General features: G+C 37.7%; 1 protein-coding gene across 50 annotated transcripts in view; it reads right to left on the minus strand.

The window, feature by feature from the left end:
* Nucleotides 1–27,941, minus strand: part of KCNMA1 (potassium calcium-activated channel subfamily M alpha 1) — a 481,181-nt gene that overhangs the window by 425,058 nt on the left and 28,182 nt on the right. The gene's annotated exons all lie outside the window — the stretch shown is intronic.

Consider the following 27,941-nt stretch of genomic DNA (forward strand, 5'->3'; position numbering starts at 1 on the left):
ATTGTAAATCAGCATCTAAGATGTTTTAACTTTTCTTAAGAAATCTACTTTTGGACTGAACACAAATAATACACCATTAACGTTTTGTGTCTGCTAAATAACATATTGTGTGCCTGTCAGAATTGTGTCAAGAATTATGCTATTTCACTACAATTCTTATTTCATTTTAATTTAACTTGATGACCCTCCAAGTTTAATTTAACTTGGATCCTCACTTCCTTTTAACTGAGGCTTCAAAGTCAGATCAACATTTACTGAACAAGTTCCTGAGTTTCACTGGGTTTTTGACAATATTGATGAATGGTACTTTTTAATTATTCTAGGAATCCAATTCTGGCATTTTAAACAAAAGCTACTTGGCAGTTTTTCTTATAGTGGTTACAAATTATAAGGCCTTCTGTTGCCACTATGTCTGTTAAGGTCTTAAAAAAGTGTAACTGCTGATATGGATATAATGGTCAAATTCTCAATTACTGACGTTTATATCAGTAAATTTCTTGTAACACATTTTTGCAATAAATGTGTATTGCACTGGATTTTCATTTTTTCTCTTTGAAACCGTTCGACTTTTTAAACGTTGAGCCTTCTTACACATTGACAAGTTGGAGATCTTTCTGTATCTGGAGATGATCATTTGTGAAGTAGGTTGGCCTTATCTCCATTTTGCAAATAGACACAATGAAACTCAGAACAGATCCAAGTGGTTCTCACAGAAATACTCACCAATACATTTCAGAATCTAATAAAGAAGCACGTTGCCTCAAATTCTAACATTTTTCCCAGTATCTGCTTCTAAACTTCATACAAAAAGTTGCATATTAATAGTTTCCAGTGAAAAATGTTGCATATCAATAGTTTCCGGTGAAAAATGTTGCTGCTTCCTGGGATTGAGATGTGCTGTTCCAATAGAGGAGCCTAGAGAGGGATTTTAATTCTTTGGGGTCCCACTTTTCCATATATACAAATAACCCAAAATTATCCCTTGTCCTCTTGCTGATGTTCAGTATACTCTACCAACCTACCCCAATCAATCACTATTTTGTTTTAAACTTCTATTTTTGTATAACCAACTATCTCATTTGTTCTAGTGAAGTATCTTTGAAAAGTAAGTACTTTTTCCTAAGTTCTAACACTAGTCAGAAGATGCACATAATTTGTTTTCAGAAGGAAGTGTGCCATTTCAAAGAGTATTTCTAGGAGAAAGTTTTTTTTTTTTTTGGGGGGGAGGATTTTTTTGTTTTGTTTTTTTAATTCACTCACACTGTCTAATCAATTAACAGCATAAAAACTGAAGGGACAAGCTTGGAAGTACATTATTTAGATGTGCAGGCCTCGAGGTCAATTCACTTCTGTTATCCAGACCAGAATTTGTTTTGTTTACATGTGCATGCATAGGCATACATAAATATGGTCAATGCACATTAGAAAAAAATCAAATTTCATATCTACTAGATCTGAACAATAGCTGTTGTCACTATGAACTTTAGACCCATCTCTCTTTTTGTAATGAATATTGGATAAATATCAGGATTATGCTTTGAGATTGCAGCTAGTAAGAGGGGTAGCACCAATTCTAAATCACACTGCTGATGTCCATCAAAAATATACTGCTAAGTTCTAATAAGTCAAAAAGTAGACAAATATGCACAATGCCCACTGTTTTGTCACTGAATTAGTCACCAGCAACTCCTACTGCAACACTTGCAAATTCTCCCACACTGGGGTATATTTTCAGAGCTTTCTGAGTCATTGGGACAGGAAGGAAACACTCCCGAGTACACTATCTCCCTGAAAAAATGTCATGTCACACTAAACAGTATTTACCATGATAAAGTACATGCTTCCCACTGGTATTATTTAGATATGAGGAACCCATATACAGCTTCAGAGAGAGAAAAAAAAAGAAAACGAGAAAGAAGAAAAAAAAGCAGCCCCTCAACTTCAGCCACAGCAAATTAAAATTTGACAGCACAGATATTTGTGCTACTATTCTGAACACCATTCAATCCATCTCTCTCTAGCATATTTTCAGCAAATCCCAGAAGTAGCAATTAAGCTATTTCATTTGTATTATTGTTCAGCTGATACAATCTAGAAACAGACACTTGGGCTAGATTATCCCACCTTTGGCCATACTAAGCATTATCTCACTCCCTGAACAGTTTCATTTAATATAATTTGACTTAACAAGGGTTTAATGAGCATTAAAGTATCATTCAATGAAACAGAGTATGAAAACAAAACTTCTAATTCTTATTTATGCTGCATGTTATATTTGTAAATCTGCTCTAAATCACATGAAAATACCTTTATTCTTCTAGAGGAAAGCAAGCGTTCCAGTAAGGTAACTCATTAGGTAGATACGAAGCTTCAAGAAGACATGAGCGATGAGCACTCAGAGCTAAGCAGAGGTGCACAAGGAGCTTCCACTACCTTTAATCACATTTCCTTTATTCACTGTGGACCTGACAAATTGTTTTCTGCAGAACCCAAATACATATTTACACTGAAATAGTCAGAGAATCAGACAAGCAAGGGGTCTTAGCATCCCATCTGGTTATTTTACAGGTGCGCACACCTTGTTCTTTAGAACCTTGTTCTTTACCATGTTTAAAGACACTATGTTTTGGCTCCCAGAAGGAACTGTGAGCTGATTCTTCATAGAAGTGGGATATGTCAGTGTCTAAGATGGAGATGATTCAACATGCTTGCTTTCCAAAGGATGTTTTTTTTTTTTTTTACTATCAAAAAAAAAAGTAATTCAGATGACATTCAGTATTCAAGATCCCAGTTAAGCTTTAGTATATAGTACATGGGATTAAATATCTTCTCCTGAATTTAGCATTATTTTTTCTTGCAGCACCTCTGTTCCCAGTCTAGTACTCAAATACCAATCAGGTCTAAAAACAAAGACCTTTAAAAAAAAAAAGGTATCACTACAAACATCTTGGAAGCACATCATTTAGTCTAACAGAAAACGTCACTCCATTCACTACTCATATGAGAGAAGCTGTCGTATCAGTGATGAGTCATATAAGTTTATTAAACATGTTCCAGATCAGGCCATCTCAATTTTGGTAGGTCTTAAAGGATTTTGAGTAGGCGCTGGAATGCTTTATAACAAATATATTAACCTAAACTAGCTCAAATTGACATAACTAAAGATAAGCTGTCACGCTACTGGAAAACCAAAAGAGTGATAAATTATGTGAATGAGTTTTCTACCAGCGGTAAGATAGACTAAAAAACAGAAAAACTCATACATGCATTTGCTGCGTATGTACTAGTGTACTTTAAGACAATAAAAGAAATGCTCTCTGAACTTTTCATCTTAATTGTAAGATGCAAAAAAAAATCATGCTGTATAGATTTATTTTCTTCATATTGTATTACTTTCGCTATATATTTCCTGTTTTCATTAACAGTCCTTTACACAACATTTCTGGGAGATGGGTTCCCTGGATTCTTCCCGCATGTTTGAGGATCAAAATCAGAAAAAAAAAAAGTCTTCTAACAGCAGAAGGCCAGGTAAAATGAAACTAAAGAGTTGCCAAGATTAAAACAAAAATAATAATTAAAAAAAAAGAAAACAAGCAAAGAAACAACAAAAAACCAGAAGTCCAAATACCAAGTCTAGGTCAGTGACAAAAGTCAGGATGACTCCAGGTCCCTTTCCAGAACCGATTTCCTTTCACCACAATTCCTATTTTTCTTTCCTTTTTATGACTCATTTACCTGGAAGAGTCTACCCACTAAATATGGCTTTGCTACTCTATGAATGTGTTCACCTCCTCTCTTCCAGAAGTGTGTTTATTACAGTTTCTGTTCTACATTTCTTAATTATGTGAATCAAACAATTCTAATACTCAGAATGTATTCTTAAACAACAGCACATACAGCCTCTGTAGGATTCTAAACAGAGAAAAAATTGTTCATGTCTGCATAACATTCATAATAATAAGTAGAATACCCAAAGCTTCGGGTTAAGATAGATGACTCAAGCAAAATAATAACCATTTTCTCTGTTGTATACTGTTCATTAAGCTATTCATTAAAATGAACAGCCAAAAAGCACAGGAAGTGAACAGGAAGCCTAGCTTTACATGTCATTGCTTAGTCAGGATGACAGTAACAGTAACAACCAGGAAATGAGAAAACGCATGGATGACAGCCTTCCACCTCAAGAAAACCAGCACTGACCTTCAAGATGCTCTTTTCAGGTTATTGCTTATATCTTTGCAGTATTACAACACTCTGGAAGGCTCCATAAAGTTTACAAAGTACATGAAAAAAATAAGCGAATTCATACTCATACTGTTAGAACAGGAACACATGCATTTGGGATACTGCCTAGCAAAGCACTGAAAGTTCCAGACCAGAGCGTGGCATCAGAAACATTACAGTTGCAGACCCCTATTGCGCAACCTCACTGGACTGAAGCTTGGCTTTTTCATAAGCACAGTAGTTAGAGCAGAGCAAGGGGGTGGCAATTTTTCATGACATTTAAGGAAAGAGAAGACATCCGTAATAACACTGTTCTTCATTTGTAACTTGATTTCATGTGTCTGATAATATTTTCTAAATTTTGCCATCACATTTTAGGGTGTTGTGTTGATATACGTATGTAATGTATATATAATTTTATGATTCAAACAATGTATAGAAACTACTGTATTTAATGAGTTTGGAAAAAAATATCTAAGATTTTTTCAAGTTAACTGAAATACTTATATTTTTAAATTACCTATGTAAAATGAATCAACTATGATTGAATAGATAACAACAGGAAACATTTTGGTAAATCACATCCTAGAAAAACGTAGCTGAAAGTCCACATTACGTACAGCGCTGGGAAGCCCTGTTACTTGCTAACTGATTCAGAGAATCACAAAAATAAGAATCTTTTAATTCTGGGAAGTCTGTTTATGTTTGACTTTGATCATATGTTCTTAGCTCTGTTTCACATGCTTAGTAGTGGCTATAGTGTGTGACAAAGACCAAATAAAACGGCTTTCCAAATTAATTAAAAATACTAATGGTGTAGTACACAGACACCAAACCTCCTGGCTGGCTCAGTTCTTACCCCCCCCCCCCCCCGAAAAAAAAAGAAATCAGTTTCTACAACACCTTGAATTTTCCAGCTAGCTAGACAAAGGCCAAAGATCAATGTTTTTTTCTGTATTTCAAAGTCAATCTTTCACTTAAACATAATTTAATCTTTTTTTCTTGTTGTTACTTTCTCAAAACAGTTTCCAGGGTTTTTTGACCCTTGACCTAGAGGTACTTGGCAAATGAAATAGCATTTTTGTATGTAGCACTAACAAAAACTTAAAGGAAACTAGTGCATATACTTGTGGAAGGTGTAGTGACAGGACTTTCGTTTACTCACAGATTAACCTATTTCTTGTAATCATTTTCTACTGAGAGTAACACTCCTTACTCTAGTAAATTTTCTGATACTCCTAAAATGATGTGGATTTTTTGGTTTGTTATCCTGAAACACTTCTTAACTGCAGAAGACTATTAAAATATCTCCTTAAACTGAGTAGTCCAATTAGGATTGTCATCCTTCGGCCTGCCTCCCCTTCACCTGTACAGGCCTCAGACAAATAATTTAGACTCGAACCATTCTCCTGTTCATCAGTGCTAGTTATTGATGCCTCCCTACAATAAATATGTAAGTGAAGAGAAAGAAAAGAAGTCAGGTACCGGTAACATGGTGAATAACTACTGGTGCACAGCGCACACCAAATCTTCTCGGGACATATTCCATAAGCCTTATCTACATGTGGAAAAGGCTTACTGAAGAACAGATAACAAGAGCCCACTTATTTTTAAGAAGAACCTCTCTTATGTTTCTGCCTTATAGCCATCACTTCATCCACAAGCTGGGTATCTTCATATTAATATAAATAATACAACCCATCATTGTCTGAAAAGGAAAGGACAGCAGCAGTAGGTCACGAGGAGCACAGCAGAGGCAAACGGTTCGACAGGTAAATGATGAAATAAACTTCAATGACAAATTTGCAAAGACAGTGGGAGTAAAATCCTCATTATTGTATTCTCAGCAGCTGTCAATCCTCAGAGATAGTTTAACCTTACAAAAGGGATTTCATAACAGTGTATTCTGCTATCACAGCATTAATCATACACAGACAGTAGTTTTAGACATATGTATGTGACTGCAGATAGATAAAATAGGGTAAGACCAAAATAAGACAGAATGAAACTGCCCTCAGAAGCTAGAATTAAATCATTCCAGACCACACTTTATAAAGGGCATTAGATTCATTGGTAATTCAGCAATAACATTCTCCAGCGCTCATTAAAAGCACTCAACTCCAGACTCATTTACACAGCATTACCGATGATATTGATCTTCTGGGACCTACTCTTACTTTGAGCTGTTAATCTAAGTTACCTTAAGCTGTAAAGTTTCTGAATACACTTGTATTAAATATCTTCTAAAAAATTACATGTGGTGTGGAAACTACTTCTTCCCACTGCAGTACAGCAGCATCTCTTACTCTGAAATGCATCCAAGAGCTCATCTCAATACTGCTATACTACAGGATGGTCACAGAAGGATCAGCATGTTTTCCTGAGGTTTATATAAAGTACTGCCTATATAATCACTGCAGAAACACCAGAAGGTTGCCTTGGAAAAGATAGCCTCTATTAATACACGGATCGAGTACAAAAAGATAGCAAGTGTTCTTCTACATAACATCCTAACAGAACATCTCTGCCCCAAACCAGAGACAACAACTGTGCTGAAGCCACATTACTGTTTCAGCTTGCTTTTCTTTCCAAGTCTACATAATGTCTTTGTACCTACTAAAGTCACTTTAAGCCACTGTATGTTTAAACTGGTTCTGAAATCAAAACTTTCAAACGTTTTGAATCAACTCCTCAGTACAGGTTAAAGTGTACTTGGTTCAAAACAGACAGCTTGGGAGTGCAGCACAGTGCCCGTAAGCACCATGTGCTGCACTGACCACAGACTAGATCCAGGTAAACAAATCTCAGAATTTCTACTCTACAAAATTCAGTCATATTTATTGTTATAAATATGATTTTGTTTCACATCAATCATGGGACAGATGTTTATGATGAACAGCTGAAGGAGACCTGAAAACAGATGCCATCAGGTCACAGCATTTCCCAGAGCTACAAAGGAGATAGGCAGGACCACAGCCCTCAGCCCCAGGCACCAGTTGCTGACAACCTCGAGCTGACAAGGAACAAGGTAGTTTCCAAAAATCTTCTCATGTTCTAGGGGAAGCTCATCAAATCAGATTTCCATTCTGACTAACTGGTGCTTTGTGACAAAAAGAACACGTTTAATTGGAGCATTCCTGACGAGTCCTGCTCATAGCTGATCATGTATCTGTAAGATGTAGATTGAAGAGCAAGTGCCATATTAATCACACAGAACTGGGATCTTGCCCATTCAGGTCCAAAAATACCGGCCACATCAGTTTACCCTCAGCAAGCGCTACAAGAAGGTCAAGTAACCCCCTATGGGTGGCATGAGAAGCACAAGTACACATGCTGGAGCCACTGCCACACTTTCAGGAGGGATCTGGTGCTTCATTGGCTCACATTGTGCAGGAGTTACTGTAGCCTCCACCAAGTACACCAAGTACATTTACTACACTTCACACCAAGTAATTCACTTCATAGAATAAATCACTGGAAAGTTAACCAACTCCATCATGACACCTTGGTGACTCAGACTGTAAGGCACAGGACTCAGAAGGACAAGAATTATTACTACTACTTCTTGGGTTTGGGGGTATGGGGGGGTTAATATAATATACATATTTAGATGTCCTCTTCCTCTATCGCACTTGTACACTCCTGTAGGCCAGTAGACTTCAGGAAAATTATTCCCTAATTTACACTACAGTTAGGCTTATAACAGAACTTAGCATCTGCCCTTGTCAACTTGACACCAAATAAACCTCCTTGACAGTTTTTCCACAAATTTCTCCAGAGTGTTAGCCTGCAGATGTCAAGTCTTTTTAAATTGTTACCAATCAATTTAAAAACATGATGCTGCAAAATAAAGTCACTATCTTTTCTAGCAGCTTCTGTGACTTCCTGACCTTTTCTTGCCTTTTGAACCAATTGCTTTCTTTCTTTTGTCAACCAAGATTTTATCCTGGGACAAACAACATTAAATATACTCTGGAGGGGGAAAAAAGTCAACTGTACAAAACAATTGTCACTAACATCAAAATGCAGGTGTAGGAAGGGTTTTGGGTTGTGTTTTTTTTTTTTTTTTTTGATTAGAAGCAATTATACGGCAGGATTGCTGCACTCCCACACTGGACATACATTTTAAAGTTGTATATGCTTGAACATTTCCTATCACAACTACATTGTATTTCCTACATTGATCTCATCCTTCTCCTCTTGTTGCAGCTTCATGAAAAAACTCACTTGCATATGAAATTGCCCATTTTCTTGGGTATACATCCTCCACTAAGCAAACCCTCACCTGAAATATCAGGAGAGATGTTCTATGCTATTGCTTTGCCACCTGGCACGTTAGCCAGAAATTTATTTATTTCCCATGCTCAAAAATCTTTTCCTAGAGCAGCACAACTCAATAAACTTCTGTACTTTGTAGGAGCTGATACCTACTGAGCTCTGAAATCTTAGTGACAGTAAATGAACAGGCCTGTTTAGCATGCTAAAGATTAGCAAAAGCATGAAACATATCCCTTGCACAGCACCACAGGAAAAACGCAAAGCAACCCTGCCAAGGTCTGGCATTGCCAGGGGCGTGACCAGTCTTATCTTTACCAGCCCCTTGCACTACCATAGGCACATGCTGAAGCCAGCAGAGCCCTCTAATTTCATTTATCCCCAAATTCTTTGCCAACTAGACATGAAAACTGAGAGTAAACTGATTTGAAAGCCCATATGCCGCTACAGAAAAAAATCCATATAAACTATTTCATACTAAATACATGAGTAGACGGGAACTTGCTTGATAATCAGAAGGCCAATACATTTAGGCGGCTTGAGGAAAGGGGGATGATATACTGTTACCCTTTGTTAAGGACAACTGTTTAGTTCATACACTGCCTAAACCCTTATGACTTCAAAATTTTACCGAGGTGGTCACTGGAATGATTTATTTGTTATGAACTTCAAATGGGTCATTTTTAGATCTTTTCTTCCTTGGTGGTTTTAAAATGGGTTTAAAAGTCTCTATTTCCTGAAGAACCAGGTCCGGTTAGGATATTTCAATGCTTTTAATTTCTCTGTTGAGATGGATTTAGACTTCTGTGATAAAACCCTCATTTTTTAAACCTGACGACAAAGTAGACTGATTTTTATATATATATACACATACATACACACCTTACTATGTGTGTGTATATATATATATATATATATATATATATATATATATATATATCAATATACAATTTATTTGGTGGAGTGGTAAATACAATTATTTATATATAAGTTATGCATGTTATACATTATATAATTTACAACAATGTATATAAACTTACAGACCTCATTATAATTTATACACAGTTCATGAACATAAGCTAAAATGTCCAAAGACAATTTGGAAAAAAACAGGTATGTTTTCATGACTTTTGGCCGTCATTGGGACAGGTAATATAAAGGCTAACTTAACTTGTTCTGGCCTGTTAACAAGACCTCCTTTTTTCCACACACATTATGTATTCCACACTAATTAAGAAAGAAAGTGAAGCTGCATTCTGTGTAAGGCAGCCTGCTTGGCTTGAGAATAGGAGCTGCCCTTCATCTCCTCTCCAATCAATAATCCATAAACCAGGGTTGAATGCGCAGGCTCTCTGCCAGTCAGCTGAGGCTGAGATCTCAGCAGCTTTTTTAAGCCCTTCCTTTTCTACCACTGTATAGGTAAGTTTTACAAGTTCTATTTTGAAGCACAACTTCAGCATGCTTGATGTTTAAAACCTAGTATCACTGAAGCTACTGTATTTAGCTTGAATTAACCATGCAGTCTACTGAAAACTTTTCCAATGACCTCAGAATTTAAAACAAAAGACAGGCATGTAAAAGCAATATTTCATTTTTAAATAAATCTAGGAGAAAAAATATGGTACTACAATGACGATGCTAAGAACAATAGAGTACCATCTATTGGTCTGGTAGGTTTTCTATTATCATGCATATATTTGGTTTTATGTAAATCAGTTAAATATTTCTGTGTTTATTCCCTTAGTGCATTATAATCACTCAGCTGTTTGAGTTAACACATGTTGCCAAACAACTATTTTAAATTCTCAGGAATTCTATTTTTTTTTCCCCCAGGAAGTTGAAAATCAAGATCTTCAATAGATCTAAAAAGATATCCAGGACAGATTTTTGTCTTCTCTTGGTATATATCTTCAGTATAGATTTAACTAGAAAGAAAAAAACAAGTAACAGACTGTTATAAGTGTAAGAATACCATGAAGTGAATGATTGTATCTATAGTTCCTACAAAAACAAATCTCCTCAATACAAGATTTGTGGGGAGATGGAACTGTTGTGTGTGTACACAATGCGTTAGCCAGTGATAGCCCGAATTGTAATTGATACTTGATCTTGTCAGTTGACGCTGAAATAAGAAAAGAACAGAGGGTGGGGTGAAAAGCAGTCTTGCAAGTCTTTGTTTTTAATTTTTAATTTCAAAATGTGTCATTTCAGCCGCAGTGAAAGAACTACAACTACATTTGAATTTAAATCCTTTGTCAAGCTTCTGTGCTATAGTAAGTGTTACATCTGAAAAAAGATAGGATTCATTTTAGCATTTTAAATTCCCTCTGAGCATTTAACTTATAATTTTAGCTTTTCTGTCGTTATTCCAATTGTAACTTTGAAGTTAAATTGTCAAATAAATTAGACTTCCATACCTGTTTCTGTACAAGAACAGGCTGGAGAAAAAATAAATAAAAATAACAGGATGCCCTGAAGCCTGTTATGCTGAAGAAAGACCACAGATATTCATTATTATCACCTTGCATTGTTTCCTCTCCGTAATCGTCACTTTCTAGAAACATTTGGACGCAGCCATTCATCTGATGAGGGACACAGAAAATGCCACACATCTGGAGGGCAGCATTATTGCCTCTCCATCCATATTGAGTCAGATGTTCTCAAAATGACATGAAAGTGTATGCATGCTTAGGGATGTGGTTTAGTGGCAGACTTGGTAGCTTTACATGATGGTCAGACTGGATAATAGTACTACTTTTCCCCAACATAAGTGATTCTATAATTCTGTACATGGATTTATTTTTATATATATATATATATATATATATATATATATATATATATATATATATATATAAAACTAAGTGCAATTCCAGCTGGAATGGTGATTTTTTAAAAAGAAATCTACGTTTAACAAAAAAGAAAATGGAAATTTTTCAGTTTCAGTAAGTTGCACACAAGAAGCAGATCTGTAATTATTTTTTGGTGAAAAGAAACATTTTAAAAAGCAAGCCACCTTTTCAGAATCGCAAGGCTGTTCTGTGAGCTTGTCAATTTTCAATTGAAATCCTGGTGTGGTGAGAGGAACTAGACATCTCCCCTATTTTATTCTCAGTTCCCAAGACACCCTGATGATATTCCAAGTTGGACTGCAGATAACATCCAAAAGGGATGTTTTGGATTGTAACATTACTACATGGCAGGATGTTCAAGTCTGTGGTGTAAACAGCTGCAGGGAACCTGACTGTAGGTAGGAAGCTACATATATGCACTTGTCACAGGATGCAAAATTAAACTAGTAAAATTCATAGGGCACAATAAAAGACCAAGAAAAAAGAAATAGGAAGATGAAGTAGAAGAAGGGATCAGGTTTTCCTGATCCAGTCGAGTTCTTGCTCACGTAATTTTAACGCACTTGCCACCCAACCAGTCATACATACTGCTAGCAGACAGACACTGCCTTTGGGGCACTACTTCTATTTTTAATTTCCAGGGCATTGTTCTAGCCAGTACACAGGCAAGGGGGGAAATTCCTTAAATGAAAACAGAGTGAAGACTAAAGCCATTCAGCATTAAATGATCTTATATTGTACCAAGGAGGAGACCATACACTTGAAGAAACACCTCAATCATGTGTCTAAGAGCTGTAGTAGTTATTTGCTTCTACCCATCACACCAGACGCAGATTGCTATATTTACACAGTGACATCATGATGTAATTATACTGCAGTGGTTGCATGAAGAGTAATATTATCTGGAGTGTAATTACACATGATGCAGCACCTATTTGGATAACATGGCCACAGTATTGTATGATGAAATATTGCACTCCTTCTCAAGATTATCTCAAAATTACTCAAAATATACTTGGCACAAGCATACCTACCAGAAAGGAGAAAAAAAACTTCAAATTGGGGCTGCGCCAAGGAGAACAACAATTTAGAATACATGTTATTCACTGATCAACAATTTATTTCAAAAGTAATCATTAGACTATGATGCAACAGCAAAACATTTTTGTTTCCCAGCTCAACCGCTATTGCTCTCCCTGTAACCATATTTACTTCAGAAGAGATGCTGAAATCCAGTGCACAGAAGGCAAAAAGCTTTTAAATAACACAATTTTGCTGAAAAAAAATCTTTAGCCTCTCACCAGATGCTTCATGAACATGGATACTTTTGTTTTCTCCCCTGGGGGTCAGCACAGCCCTGTGTAGTTTACAGCTACAGCATGTGCAGGCAGTGGAGAGAACATCAGCAGAGTTCAGACACCACATGCAGTATGCAGGCCAGGTGCTGCTTCTGAGACCAGCAAGGGCAGTTTCACCTCCTGACATTCTGCTCAGCCCAATGGTCCAAAAATTTCATGTGGTGAGACATGCTCCTTTCCCCAAAGAAACTACAAAATGTATTTATTTTTAAATTTTCCAGTTCCAATAGGCATTCCTGGAGAAGCCAGCTGCTGGGAGCACTGGTTTTGCTAGAGGCAAGTGACCACACGTGTGACAGAGGTACAGACAGAGACCACTGCAACTCCAAGAGTATTTGGAAGGCAGGTCCGAGCAAACGTTTGGACCTCCTTTTTGTGGTTTAAAAATGACTCAAATTCCTTTACCAAGTATACAGAGCTTTAACTTTTTTTTTTTTTAAACTTATTGGTAGGTCATTTTCTCACTGCAAACAAAGCTTTTACTTAACAAAGCATCAATGAAACATTACTCTGATTTTACTTACCTGCTGTAAATAACAAGTGATCTACCACCTCAGAGCCCTTGCTGAACACTGGTCCACTAAAATCTCAGGCAAGGAGCCAAATTCTGGATTATGCATGTGCCTCTCACTGACTTCAGCTTTCAGATTCATTCACATGGCTCACGCTGAAGTTGGCTTTAATTGATATTTAAAGCCTAATGAAGTGGTAATAATCAAATGATTTGCTCCATTTTTGCCTTGTATTTTTAATGAGATATATTAACAGCAAGCTTAGGTAAAAGAAACAGCACACCAAAAAATTCCCAATACACAGCTCTTCACTGATGTAAAAATTTTTAGCATCACTGGTAAAGACAAATGACCTAAACAAGTTTTGGACAAAGCAAGATCAAAATTTAGGTTACTAATATTTTCTGTTCTATGATGGATATCGTTTAAAATGTACATTTATTCCACATAATGAAAATTATATTAACCAATTCACTTAGCTTCACCCGAATTAAGTTTTATTTATCACACAGAAGAGTCTGTTAGAGGAGCATCCCACCAACCAAAAGCACACAGGAGAATGAGAATGATTGATGAAGATTGATGAAGAATAAAAATAACAGGGAAAGGGGGGGGGAATACAAATACCCACACGAGACTCACATGCAGCAAGAGCAACCTAACAAGTGCATGGGAGCCCCAGACACACATAGGAGCCAGCAACCCAGCAAGGGAGGGGAAAAAAAAAACAAACCCTGCGGAAAAGACAACTCCAGCAAGCAATGTGATTATAGTGCAATTCAAAGTCAAATTTGTATCGACTTGGAACTTACTTTCGCTATCAAATCAATACCCCTCCCAAACCATTTTGCAGGTTAATACTCCCCCCCTCCCTCAAACACAGGAAAAAATAACAGATACCAGATGCAACTCAATTCTCTGAAGAAAGGACAAGAAACTACATTTTTTTGTATTGTTGCTATGTCAGAATTTGACTCCCTCAAATGTTCTTTAGTCCCTTTTTCTATGTACACACACATTTAAAAAAACACATTAAACAAGACAAGTATACTTTTAGCAACTGCCACATAAAACATGTATAAGCATGGGGCTGGGACCCCTGTGGTGCAGGCTGTTCCGAATTAGGATTGCATGCTTTGTGTCCTCAAAGGACAAAAACTACTTGTACCTATTTTTAAAATGCAAATATATATTTTATTTTATTAAATACTTTAAGCAAAAAAGTTAATATTGTGGCTTATCAAGCCTAACATGTTTGTTGTTTGCTAAACTAAATTAGTAATGTTTCTTGGATTTATTGCAACATTTGTAATAAATTTGACAAACTGCTCCACTACAGCCATCCACACTCATCCCAATGGGGAGCTTGAAATCACAACCATTGATTTCTAAATAAATATATTTCAAAGTCACTCGCCTTTTAATGTTCCCTTGAGGAACTTTTGGCCCATATAAACACAATTGTGTTTGACTAATTTATAGAAACTAATTTAATTTAATGAGTAATGGGTTGTTCTTTTCCCAGTTGGGTTGGGAAAGTAAAACATGTGTGCCCCTTAAGAAGATGCAAAAAAAAATGAAAACAAGCTAGGGGCTTCCCATTTTGGTGTGTACAGTGAAAAAGTACATTTCAAGAATTATTGCATCTTTGTGTTCCTTATTTAAAACTAAAACTCTGCAGATGACTGGCAAAAAAAATCTTCAAACAACCAATACTACAAGTCCAGAATCAATCCAATCTTTGAGGTAGCAAGTCTTCACCTATTCTTGAAAGCCATGTAGGACTGACTAAAACGACATATCCCTGCCTCACAACCAGCAAAGGCATTTGGGGTTACTACCCAAGGAACCCTAACTCCAAATAGCCTTCACAACACTGATCTTAAGCAGTTGCTTCCTTGCTTTTAACAGTTCTTCACAGCTAAGCCAAATATAACTGAGCTAGAATCTGGCTGCCTCCGTGTATGCTGCTGCATTACTATATTTACAGAAGTGAACTTGCTGGAAGATTTAAACCACCAAAATAATGTTTTAATGAAACTTTAAAAAAAAGCCAGAAGAAGATAAACCTTTAAAATTGCAACACGACATCTTCTGCATCTGATAACAAAAACGACAGGACCTGTTTGCCAACCTTGTTTTCTAGCTGATCCATTTCTGCTTTTTTCTCAAGTTGAAAAAAAAAAAAAAACTATATTCCCAGTAAAGTGTCTTATAATTGCTTCCAGGTCTGCTCCTTATGGTCAGCAGGATCCTTCTCAACCACAGTTTCTCCTGATCGGCCCTCCTGCTATCAGTGCCCCTAATTCCTACCTCTTTGGCTGTCTCCCGGAAGTTTCTCCTGCTTGACCAAGCTCTTTGCCCTTCCCTATGACGGGGTGCTTGTGACCTACACCATCCCAGCAGCACAGATGAGCTACCCATCTTCTCACCACACCCATTCTGGCCATTTAGAAAATATACTTAGTGAATTGTAAGCAGACAAAACCTATCACCAAAAATATCTAAGCTTCTCTAGTCCTAATTTAACTTGGAATGACCTACTTAGCTGTATTAACTCTTCATGTTTTGAGCAATAGAGATGATGGTTGAGAAACTACTCCCCATTTCTTATGAGAATATTTTTCTTCCTGATTTTTTGTTGCGAATTTAATAGAAAATAGTTTTCCAACAGGGCCGAATATTTTAGCATGAAAAAATAACACTCATTCTGAAGGGATTTTCTTAGAAACACAAAGAAATAAACATGTGTGCTGTTTTTGCCATGGAAGTCCTGCATTCCCCCCTCAGGTTTCAGGTGGAAAAGGTCCAAATGCCCCTCGGATGGATCTCCTTCTAGTTAGCCTAAAACTGGCCCTGCTGAGTACTGACAGGAACAGAAATATGACAGCCTGGAAATTCAATGCGGGCTTCACATCTTGCCTAAAAGAGGTTCAGCCAAGCAGAGCTCTGTGTTGCCATAGCTACACCATTGTTTTTTACCCAAACTACCTACCTAGTTTAAAGTTAGCAGCAATCTGTACCCACAAGCTCCAGTCCCACCTTTGAGTGCCGTGGAGACACCCAGTCTGATTACTCAAAACACACAGGTCTCCAGCAAGGAGTCATTTTAACAGGGTCTACAGAAATAGAGAGTTCAGTTCCTCCTTTCCTCCCCACCCTGCTGCCAAAGCAGGAAGGCATTTCCTAAAAACGCCCTACTGAATTTCTAAAGATGGTGCACAAGCATAAATAGAAGTGGTTTGGCATGATGAGATCCCGGGGAGTAAATTGGCTCATTCCAACTCCCAATACAGAAATACAAGTCAAAATGGAAAGGACAAATCTACACTCAAAATTACTTCCTAACTATTGAGAAGATGCTCAAAAATGACAATTACAGAATATATGAAAATTGTGATAGATTTTTTTTCCTCATAAACAGAGTGAGGCAGTTCATTCCTGAGGGTCAAAACAAGTTACTTGCTTGTCTTCTACAATGGAAAATTACTTGGTCAAGCCCAGGTCTCTGTTTGCCATGCTGTAGCCCCACCTGTAACCTCCATTTAAATTAAGATCTGGTCCATAATTTTAGTTCATTTTTATTCTTAATTCCGCTTGTCTTCAGAAAAAATAAGTTCTTATTAGGAAAAAAAAGAGCATTTCTGCAGGTGTTAAGGATATTTCAAAGCATCCTATATTTACACAGAACCTTCAGAATAAAAATTAGCGTGCACTTCACAAACAATTATGCAATAGCATAAACACTGAATTAGATCCACATGTTCAGAGGCACCACTTGCTGTACCATTACAATGCATGAACCACAGAGACACAGACAGCTACTAGCAGCTCTCAGAAACACTAACCCTAACACTGCAATAATCTATTAGGTTAGGGGCTAGGACACTGCTGAAAGCATTACCCTCCTAGTTCACAGAGTAGTAATTTTATCTTAGATACGATAGCTGTGCATAAGCCCAAATCCTGCCTGCAACCTCCTTTCTAGCAAATGGCCATACTCTCTGAAGATGACTACTGGGGGAGAGGGTGTTTAAAAAAAAAAACGTGAGGATGGAATTGTTTGCGAAAATGCAGAACTAGACTTCTGATCATTAGAAAGTTTAAAACCTGTGTAAAATAGCACAGCACAAAGGAAAGTACAGACTGAATAGGGTGCCATGTGGCACTAGCGTCAATACATGCTCCCTGCAGCTTGCATTCAAGAAGAACCATGCCTCTTCCCTCAGATCCTTAATAAACATATAAACCCCTATTCATTTTCCCTGTACAGGTTTGCATTACATATTTTGTAGTATAGAATACTGAAACACAGCCAATATTTACACAGTTCTTTATTTTTGCCTCTGCAGAACATGAGCTGATAAGCTACTTTTTGTTTCAGGTTTTGTTATTTATAATTTCTCACATTGCAGATAAAACTCATCTATAAGCCATGCAAGGAGCTAGGTCAAATAACAACAAAAAAACCTTAGCAATTGTAGTGGCAGCATTATGTAAGAATCTGATGCATTTTATAGCTTCAGCTGGTCTCCTGCCAGACTGATAATGCTTCTGTTTTAGGTGACTTGCATAAGGGCACCAAAGATTTAGGGATGGGTGTGCACAAGTATCAATAGAACAATGGAGTGGTTTCGCTGTACAACACGAGCACTCACATTATTAGTCAAGGGCACTTTCTCAAGAGGTAAGAGTATGATGCAGCTGGTAAACAGAGTAGAAAAGGCAATACAATCTTTTATCCAGAATCTCGTATGAATTCAAGTGAGAGAAGGTACCGCCACCATGTTCTCAGCTCAGGTTCACTATGTCACACAATATCACAGCACAGGCCTTGAGATGGCAAAAAATAAATTACTACTTGACGCTCAGCACGCCTGATTTTTATAGCTTTGCCACAACAGGATTTTCCAGCTCATTATAAAAGTAAAATAATTCCCCCAATGATCTGAAAGCAGCATAAGATCAGAGAAACAGGGCTTCTTATATATTAAGACACTTTCTAAAAACCTTTGTACTTTAACTTCAAGAAATTCACACTTAAAAGGCTAAGAATGTGACTTCTAATACACTTCTAAAACTTTCATTTCTTTTTAGCCACACTATCATTAGCACTTTATGCTGTAATTCCAACAGCAGCATCTATATGATAACCACACTGTGCACTCTAATCAACTTTTACCAATAGCTAAACAATTACCCATTTTCAGTATTTTACAGCTCCAAACAGAGAAGGATCCACACCCTTTCAAAAGATATGCCAATCTTTCACTCTCTATGGGCTTCTGGCAGTGTGTAACAATTTGGACTACCACCTCCTCCACCAGAGCCAATTCTGGACATGGGCAGAGCAGACAAACTGTGCTGGACAGCAAACAGAGAAGCAAGGAAGCAGTCATAACTTCTTTACCTGCACCCTGTAAAACCCAGCTGCTACTGCCATCCATTGCTGCATGGAAAGGTCCAAGTAGAGAGGGCAGCAGCTATTGATGAGACCAGCCAAGAAACAGGAGCTAATGATTAAACCTGCTCTTTAGCCAGCGCAAACAGCGCCAGCCTCTCCTCATCCCCAGTGAACGCCATTGAGCCCTGCCCCATCTCCAGCTTTCATTCCCTGAGAAGGCAAGCAGAAACCTGGAATCACAGCATCAGAATGCCAGGTGTCACTGAGTCTCTTCTCCAACATGGTCTCACAGACCTCTTTCCTTTTAATTTCATCTTCTTTTTCCTGTCCCTTACTTCATTCTTTCCTAAAGGAGTCCACTCCAAACCAAAATGGCAGTAACTCACCACTTGCCTGTAATTCCACTGTCCGTGTTATCTTTTCCTCTATGCTTTGTCTGTCTGTTCCAAATAGTCTGTAAGTCTCTCAGGGCAGACAGATATGTAATATTAAAGTTTTATGCACTGATGAGACTATGACTTGATAACTCCTATAAAAATGCTATTACTGATTATATATGTTTCCTTAAATGCAACAAAGCAATATAAATAGAAATATTTTTAACCCTATTTTCTTAATAGCAGCAGTTTTAGTTTTCCAAATTACTTTCCTTTCTCTCTATTCAGATCAGCCATTACCATTTTTCCATAATCTTGACTTTCAGTTCAAGTGGTAATGATTCATAAGATGTACAAAGAACAGGTCCCTGGAAGCAATCCTCAGGATAGTATTTTTGAATTCATTAATATTCTGCTGATATTCAGGCACTAGCTTTTGTTTAAGTGTACTTGTACTAGAGGTTGCTGGTGGTTGTCAGCCCTTGAGAAGGCTGGAACTGCTGCTATGCTTGGGTTATACTAAAGCTGGCTGGGTTTTTAGAAAACAGCCTTTGTTATTTCAAGGACTCCTACCAGTACAAAATATTAGCTGAAACCAAGCCTAAATAGGATGCTAACACTTAGCAAATATTTCCTGACGAGGTACATTTCTAAAAATATCACTTCAGAATATCTGGGTGCTGTTGTCTGTTCATTCATTATATATATGGGACCAATAATGCTGGCTGAATTTCTCAATGGAGCCTGATCAGGAAAGAGCAGAGGCTGCCAAAGCAGTCTGATTGACAGATAGCTATTCCAGGAAACTGAGTTTAGAGCAAGTACCAATTACTATGATGGAGACTTTAACTCTCAGAGCACAATGAAATAGCATGAGCTTGACAGACAATAGGAATCCTGCTCTTCTAATCAATCCAAACCCAAGAGCTAGGCCAAAACCACTGACATCTATGCCTGTTATCAAGAGTTACATGGAGAAGACCAACTTAAGACAGCATCTGTCCCACTCTCAATTGAATGAAATGCCTTACAAATAACCCCCAATGATAATTGAGAAAATTTCTGTATTCTTCTCCGGTTAACTGCTCAAGCATTTTCTTTCATAAACTAAGAGCTAGACTTTTGCTGATCAGAGATAACTCACTTCAAGAGCAATCATGGGCAGAGGGGGAAAACATTCTAAAGAATGTACTGAAGGCAACCAGTACAGCACAGGGATTCTTTGGTGGCCACCACAGAGTAATTTCCCTTGCACATCCACTTCAGTGATGATGAATCTAATGATCCCTTCCAGTAACTTGAAACAGTCAGAAGTGGAGAGACAGGCATTGTAGTAACTTTTCTTACTTGCATGTTATAATCTAGAGCAGTTTAATGATCTAGACCACCTAGTCTTGCTGTGCCACCTTGCTGTAACAGTAGCATCTGAGGAATTTTCTTCAGTTTCCTTAGCCATGATTATATGAGATTCTCTGAAATGAGATTCATGAAAAACTCAAATTATTTCAACATCTTTATGACTTTAGGGAGAAAACCCTAAAGGCTGAAACATGTGAAATGTAAACTTGAGAAACTAAAATGTATCTTAGTATTTTGGAAAAGGAGCTATCTACATTTCTGCACTTGGCTTCAAAGTAACCTGCAGAAAGTCAGCCAGGTAACATTAACAAAACCTGAACCAATGGTTTAAACCAATTAGCCACCTTTTAGACTCATCTCTTCAAAGGCTAACAGCGATCTGTACTGCAAACATACACCACTACCTTCATCCAAGACCAAGTTCCTTGACAGCAGAGTCATTACATGAAGAGCACTTCATTTTCCTTCACAAAATTGTAACCTTTTTTCTTAATATTTAGATGATTCATTTTAAACAGATTAAATCCTGATCAAATTTTAGTTTCATAAGCATCCCTTCCCTTTCCTCATATTTGGTAGGTAAGTCACATTTGCACCTGTCTCTTCATAAACATCCTCATGACAGAATCTCACAAGTAGGAACCGTGAATTTGATACTTCACAGTATTATGATCCTATTACAAGCCATGCTCTTGACAACAGTGATATAGACTGTTGCATCAGACTATATTGTGTTAAATGCATGTAACCCAGACAGCTTCTTACATATATTAATTTTCTTAACTCTTTAAAGGACATATGCATGGGAAAGCTATACTGCCACTGATGATACAGACTTGATTTTATTTTTTCCTCTGTTGCTTTGGTGGGGAGTTTACTTATTCTGAATCATTCTTTCATTCTTTTTCCACTGTTTTCGTTATATCCCGTGCTGAAATACTAGCTGTAGTAACTAAGTATGGGACCAACACCAAAGACTTGGTTTACCTAAATATCTCCAAAAGCATTCTTAAGGTAGCTCTACTAATTATTTTTGCATTGCATCTAAGGATGAAGAGAAGACACTTCAGGACAGCAGAGGACAACTAGATTCATCTGATATGTGGATGCTCAAAGTGACTTAAACACAGTGAAATTACAGAATCACAGAATCATCTAGGTTGGAAGAGACCTCCAAGATCACCTAGTCCAACCTCTGACCTAACACTAACAAGTCCTCCACTAAACCATATCACTAAGGACTACATCTAAACGTCTTTTTAAGACCTCCAGTGACTCAACCACTTCCCTGGGCAGTCCATTCCAATGCCTAACAACCCTTTCAGTAAAGAAGTTCTTCCTAATATCCAACCTAAACCTCCCCTGGCGCAACTTCAGCCCATTCCCCCTCGTCCTGTCACCAGGCACGTGGGAGAATAGACCAACCCCCACCTCGCTACAGCCTCCTTTAAGGTACCTGTAGAGAGCGATAAGGTCGCCCCTGAGCCTCCTCTTCTCCAGGCTGAGCAATCCCAGCTCCCTCAGCCGCTCCTCATAAGACTTGTTCTCCAGACCCCTCACCAGCTTCGTTGCCCTTCTCTGGACTCTCTCGAGCACCTCCATGTCCTTCTTGTAGCGAGGGGCCCAAACCTGAACACAGTACTCGAGGCGCGGCCTCACCAGAGCCGAGTACAGGGGGACAATCACCTCCCTAGCCCTGCTGGCCACACTGCTTCTTACGCAAGCCAGGATGCTGTTGGCCTTCTTGGCCACCTGAGCACACTGCTGGCTCATATTCAGCTGCCTATCAACCAGTATTCCCAGGTCCTTCTCTGCCAGGCAGCTTTCCAACCACTCATCTCCCAGCCTGCAGCGCTGCTTGGGGTTGCATTTTTTTTTTTTTTTTTTTTTTTTTTTTTTAAATTACAGCAACTCCTCTATTAGTTCAGCTTGTCCAGGGAGAATAGAGTAAACCATTTAAGAAATTAATTAATCTTAGAGGTTTTTTTACTCAAACATTTCACCAACTTCATAATCATCAATTCTTAGTCAATTGGAGGAATGGAAAAATAACAGGGACTGTGGAGAAGATCCTTTGTCCCAGCTTGCACTGCACTCTCAAGAACAAAATGAGTGAAAAGACAGGGATGGTATTTGCATTGGTGGTAAATATCTTATTTATAGCATCCTAAACTAGGGTTTGGAGGATGTAATTACTTAGATTGCACTTTGAATAATACTAAATTAAACTATCAGAGTTAAAAGGACAGAATTGAATACTGATGGACTGAGATAAAATTCTACTCCAAATCAGACTTGAAAAAGCAGCAGGTATTTTAAACAAAACACTTTTAAAAGCTCGAAAAGAGTTGAACTGCAACCATTGAGAAGGATCAAAGGGAAAGTCACTCGTGACTTCACTTGGTTTTTTTTTCTGTTGTTGTTTTAAGATAGAATTGTCTTCATTCTGTACAACATTTTAAAAAGTATTAGAAACCATCTTTCTTTTTATCAGCCTTGCCCCCCCACCAAAAAAAGTCAGAAGACGTTTAAATATGGTGCCACAAAACACCACTTCAGAAGAAGTAGAGCAGGTTTAACGAGATTAGCTCTTCCCTGTTAAAAAAAAGAATATCCCAGATACGTCATTTTTTATCGTAAATAAAACATAACTTGCTCATATACATATTATATATGAAGTCAGTGTATAAAGGACCACACACAGTGAACATGCATATATGTGTGTATGCTATGATACATGCTATGCTCATATCATCACCCATATGTAAAAGCATTCATTTAAGCATCCCTAAATATTAAGAACAGCTAAAACAAGAAGTTACCCATTTGAAGGATCAACTTCAGAAAATGTACGGTAAGGTATGCTTTAAGTCTCTCAGTCCCTCATTTTGCCACAAATGGTTAGTTACTGTGTCAGGGAGAACAGGTCAGTGTGTTCTAAAACAATCCATTTGCCAGAGGTATGAGCCAGAAACTAATTATTTTGGCTACATGTTTCCATCCAGGATCAGCTTACACGAGGTCACAGGTGCTGAAAGAGCAGAAGCACTACCTGGCTGCCTCCAAAACAGGTTACTCTGAAAGTGAAAGGGGCTTCCATCCAAGTGATGCAAAATACTATTTGGCACATTGCACCCATATATGAGAATCACCACTACTGTCATCTAGGTATTGAGCTCGCTTTTATTAGAACATATGCTATGTCTGGCTAAGGTGTAGCATGATTCACAAATAAATCTTCTCAGTTCCCAACAGCCTGCACTCATAACAACCTCCACAGAAAGATTAAAGCCAAGAGATCATTACACTGAACGTCCCTTTGAACAGGGCAGGACACAGATTCTAATTGCCCAAACACCATGCTACGGAGTCCCCAGGATTATCCCAAACCCGTCCATGTAGCAACAAACTCTTTACTACCGGAACCACTGGTCTTAAAATGCACGTTGGAGAGCATTCTTCATAATCTGAAGACTTAATCTGAAGAAAACTTAAATCCTTCCTTCCTAGTTTTCTACATATGCCTGAAGTTCTTGCTTAGTCCACTGTACTGCAAGAACACTTGCCAAAAATCATAAAAATTTAATCTTTAGTAATGAGCACATCACTCTTGAAAGGAGCTTCATTCTGGTCCTTGCAATCAACCCCAGAAGCTCTAGCTGTTCCTCTTCTTGGTTCTTTTTCTTTTAATTAACAAAACAGTATATAGGAACGTAAGCACAGCTTTATTGGAATTCATTTCTCGCTGGAAAAGTTTTGTTAGTTAAAGAAAACATTCCTCTTTTTAAGAATAATTCCAATTTCTCTCTGTGACAGACACTGTTAGAAAAATTATGCTTGCTATACAATTTCTAATCATATAACCATAAGTAATTATTAGACATATTTGATATCACCTCCGAGACCTTCTATCTCACCATAAGGAAAACCTCCAACTATATCAATTTCTTTTATTCAGGACACTACTTTTCATCAGCATCCCATTTAACAAGTTATAGGAAAGCTCCCTTGTAAACAGGAAAGCATTGGTGTAGCCACACATTAACAAGCAAGTCCAGTATACTCTGAATACTCTTCTAGAAGTGTATCAAGTGAATATAATTACAGATTTCAGACAGTTCGGCAAATAAAGCATTTCAAAATGAGCACAAAGAAGGGCTGCAGAGACAGGAAGTGCTCTCCTTACAGATCAAGCCCTTGTAAGAGTGGAGGATCACCACCGAATGGGACAAGAGAAAAGCAACGCTATTAGGGAAGCAATGCTGCTGCCCTATGAAGCAGAAAGGACAGCCGATCAGACTGGGGGCATATATTTATCTGAATGTCCCTATCATCACTTAGAAAAATCTTGTTATTCATCTTGATACAGTTTTTGTGAACATTTACATCATCTATTACATTAATATAAGTGATATATAGTGATCCATCTTCTACTAAATACTTCTTAGAGCTAAAAGTGAGAATATCGCTTTTGGTTTACACTCCATTAAACAGGATAAAACATAGAACTTGGCTATTTTTCCTCAAAAGGTCAGTAAGTCCGCCTATTATATTACTACAGCACCTCACATGGCAAAAAAACAGAATTTTTCAAACCTTCCAATGTCACCCACCTCGCAGAAAAACCTTCTGGGTGCAGGAACCTGGTCAGTATTTAAAACAGATAGCACACCTCTTCAAATGAGGTCTTAAGAATTAAAAAAAAAACTAAACTCTGTGCCTCTTGCAAGTAGATTTACTTGTAACTGAACAGCATAACATTGTCAGGATCAGAACACTGGCCCAGAACCTTACTGTCTGTTCTACAGAGATGTGTTTACACAAGCTGAGGTTTTCATTACCAATACTGCTCATTCTACAAATGTTAAGGTGGGCACATGTAGACTTTTGGTGGAGTTCTTGATGATTCACAGCACCACATACATAGTTTCCACTCAGAAGTGTTTGTTGGTGGGGCTACTGTGACTCACCTCCAACGCACTTTATTCCCCATCATCACGGTCCTTTGGTGATTCATTAATGCATGGCTATTCACTTCAACTCAGTAAGTTTGCCAAATGACTACACTGTGACTTCTGCTAGCTGTGCAAGTGAAACGTGTTCTTCAACACCAGTTCATACCTCTAGCAGCTGAGTTCTGAAGGCAGAATTCTTCAACCAGCATTCCCATGCGCCTAGTCCTTCCAAGTTTTTCCTTGCCCTAATTATTTCTAGAAGCTACTGGAACACTTTGCGCCTTGGTATTCCATCTCAGGTAACTACAGATAACTAAGAAAATGAAAACTTCAAAAGACCAACTGCACTTCCAGCAGCTCAGCCAATTACACATTGGGTTGAATCCCCACACCAAGAAAAGAGAATATCTTAGCTACAACATTACAAAGTTAATAATGCTAACCAGAAATCTAGCAGTAGGCAGCCGTGTTGACAAGCTGTGGACTTATCCTTAGCAAAGATCATTCTTATTTGTCTACTAGGGAATAGCTGTCATAAAATAACATGAAAGAATCTTAAGGTACAGTCCAAGAATTACTATTATTTAAAAAAAAAAAAAAAACACCCACACACGGTAAAAACAACTCCTAGAAAGTTCTTCAATAGCCTGTCCTGGAGGAAAAGATAAAATAGGAATAACTCTGAAGATGCAGAAGCACATGGCAACAATACCTGAAAATGTTCTAATCCAGAATACACAGACAGCTATGGCATATTACCCCATAGGTATATGCATGTAACAATAATTATGCTGCTTTTAACTAATATTGTTATTACAGATTATGTTCTTTTAGCCCATTAACTGAAAACACAGAAGTTGCAAAAAGCTCCAGAATGGAAAAGGAAAATAGGCCTGTTATCACAGTTTCTAATATGAGCAGGGAAGATTTTTAGGACTCTAAATTAATAGCAGTTTAGTTCACCCTCAGTTCCCTGTTATAATAAGCTTCCCCACTGTCCTGTTTGTTTCCCGATTGCCTTCATAAATAGTAATTTGAACACATGAGAATTAACTTATTTTTAAAATATTTCAAAAACAATTGCATTTGATGATTGACAATTTATTTTTATCACAGTTTTAAGTGACACTATACATTAAGTCTGACATTTCCCATGTGCTGTGGTAGTTGAGGTTACATGTCAATCATAAGTGTTCTCATTGCAACTCCACTCAATTAAAAATACATGTAAACCTGTAGCCCATTTTGTGCTGCTGTCACTGTCGAAGACGTTGTCTATTGTCCATTGAATAGAAGTCCCCCCCAAAAAAAGTCATGACTTTGCTGAAGTCCTCCTTATGTCCTTTAGTGAAAAATTAAATATTATTTCTTTTCCCTTCTACCAGTCACAGCTTAGATTAGCAATTACTTCCGCCTGTGTGTATGTATATATCTCTCTACAGATCACCTTTGCTAGTCTAAAATGCTACAGCTCTCTTCAAAACTTCCAGTTTTAGTTTACAATAAGATGTCCAGCCTAAACCAGTTATAATTGAATGCTCTCTGCAAAAATTCTCAAATCTGTGACTTTCAGAAAGAAACAGTTCATTTAGAAGTAGTTCACATTTACTGTTACTTTGTTCTTAAGTTTGTACCTATATTCACAATTACTGATCTACAAAGGAAGACGACATAGCAATAGCAAAATGCTGTAATGCTGGAAGTTACCATATCAATGATACCTGAAAGTGAGTAGGCATATAGGAAGGAAGGATTTTGTATGTTCTTATACTTTATATGTTATGATCATGCTGGTTTCTACAGCATAAATCCAGATTAGCATCCCTGTATCCAAATTGTTGTTTCAGATCAGTAGAGCCAGACATTACACATTGGAGGCTGAATGGATCAACAACTTGGCTGTACAGACAGTAGAAGTTGTCAGCAGCATGACTACAAAGATGTATGACCACAGCTCACACACCAAAAAAACAAAACTATAACAGGGTGCAACTGGAAAAATACTCATCAAGAAAAAGTCCATAGGAAATATAGAGCAAGAGCCCACACAGCCGACTTCATCTCCAAAAAAAGATCATAGCCAATATTTCTGCGCACACCCTCTGACTCAAGCTGAAATCTAATGGAAAAGGATGAATACAAGTACCCACCTCTCGGGTAAGAAGGAAGCAAGCTATGAGCTTATAGTCTATTACTCATAAACCTCACCAGAACATAAGCCCATATAGCATGCCTTAGCTTCCCCAAACCCATGCCAGAGAGGATGTTTTTCCAGTTGTGTGAAGTAAGGCATCAATGCTGCTAATCTACCCCATACAGGTATATTTTATTTACATTTAGATCCATGGTAAGACTTCAGAGGCTGCAATCATACAAAAAACATTTTGGATAACTGAATCCAGACAGAATGGAAGACAGCATGGCTTTAGCTTCGGGCCTGTTTAGACTCCCTGCCATCCTCCTGCAACTAGCAGCCACACCAAGGGAAAGAAAGAGAAGCCTTCTAACACAGCACTAAGTACTCACAACCCTGCGGTAGAACCGATAGTGCATTTGAGCAGTGGCTCATGTTAGATGCTTTAGGGTATTTTTCCAGCAACTCCTACTGCAAAAGGCACAGGTATC

Source organism: Cygnus olor, chromosome 7 (genome assembly GCF_009769625.2).
Source record: "Cygnus olor isolate bCygOlo1 chromosome 7, bCygOlo1.pri.v2, whole genome shotgun sequence".
In the NCBI taxonomy this organism is placed as follows: Eukaryota; Metazoa; Chordata; class Aves; order Anseriformes; family Anatidae; genus Cygnus; species Cygnus olor.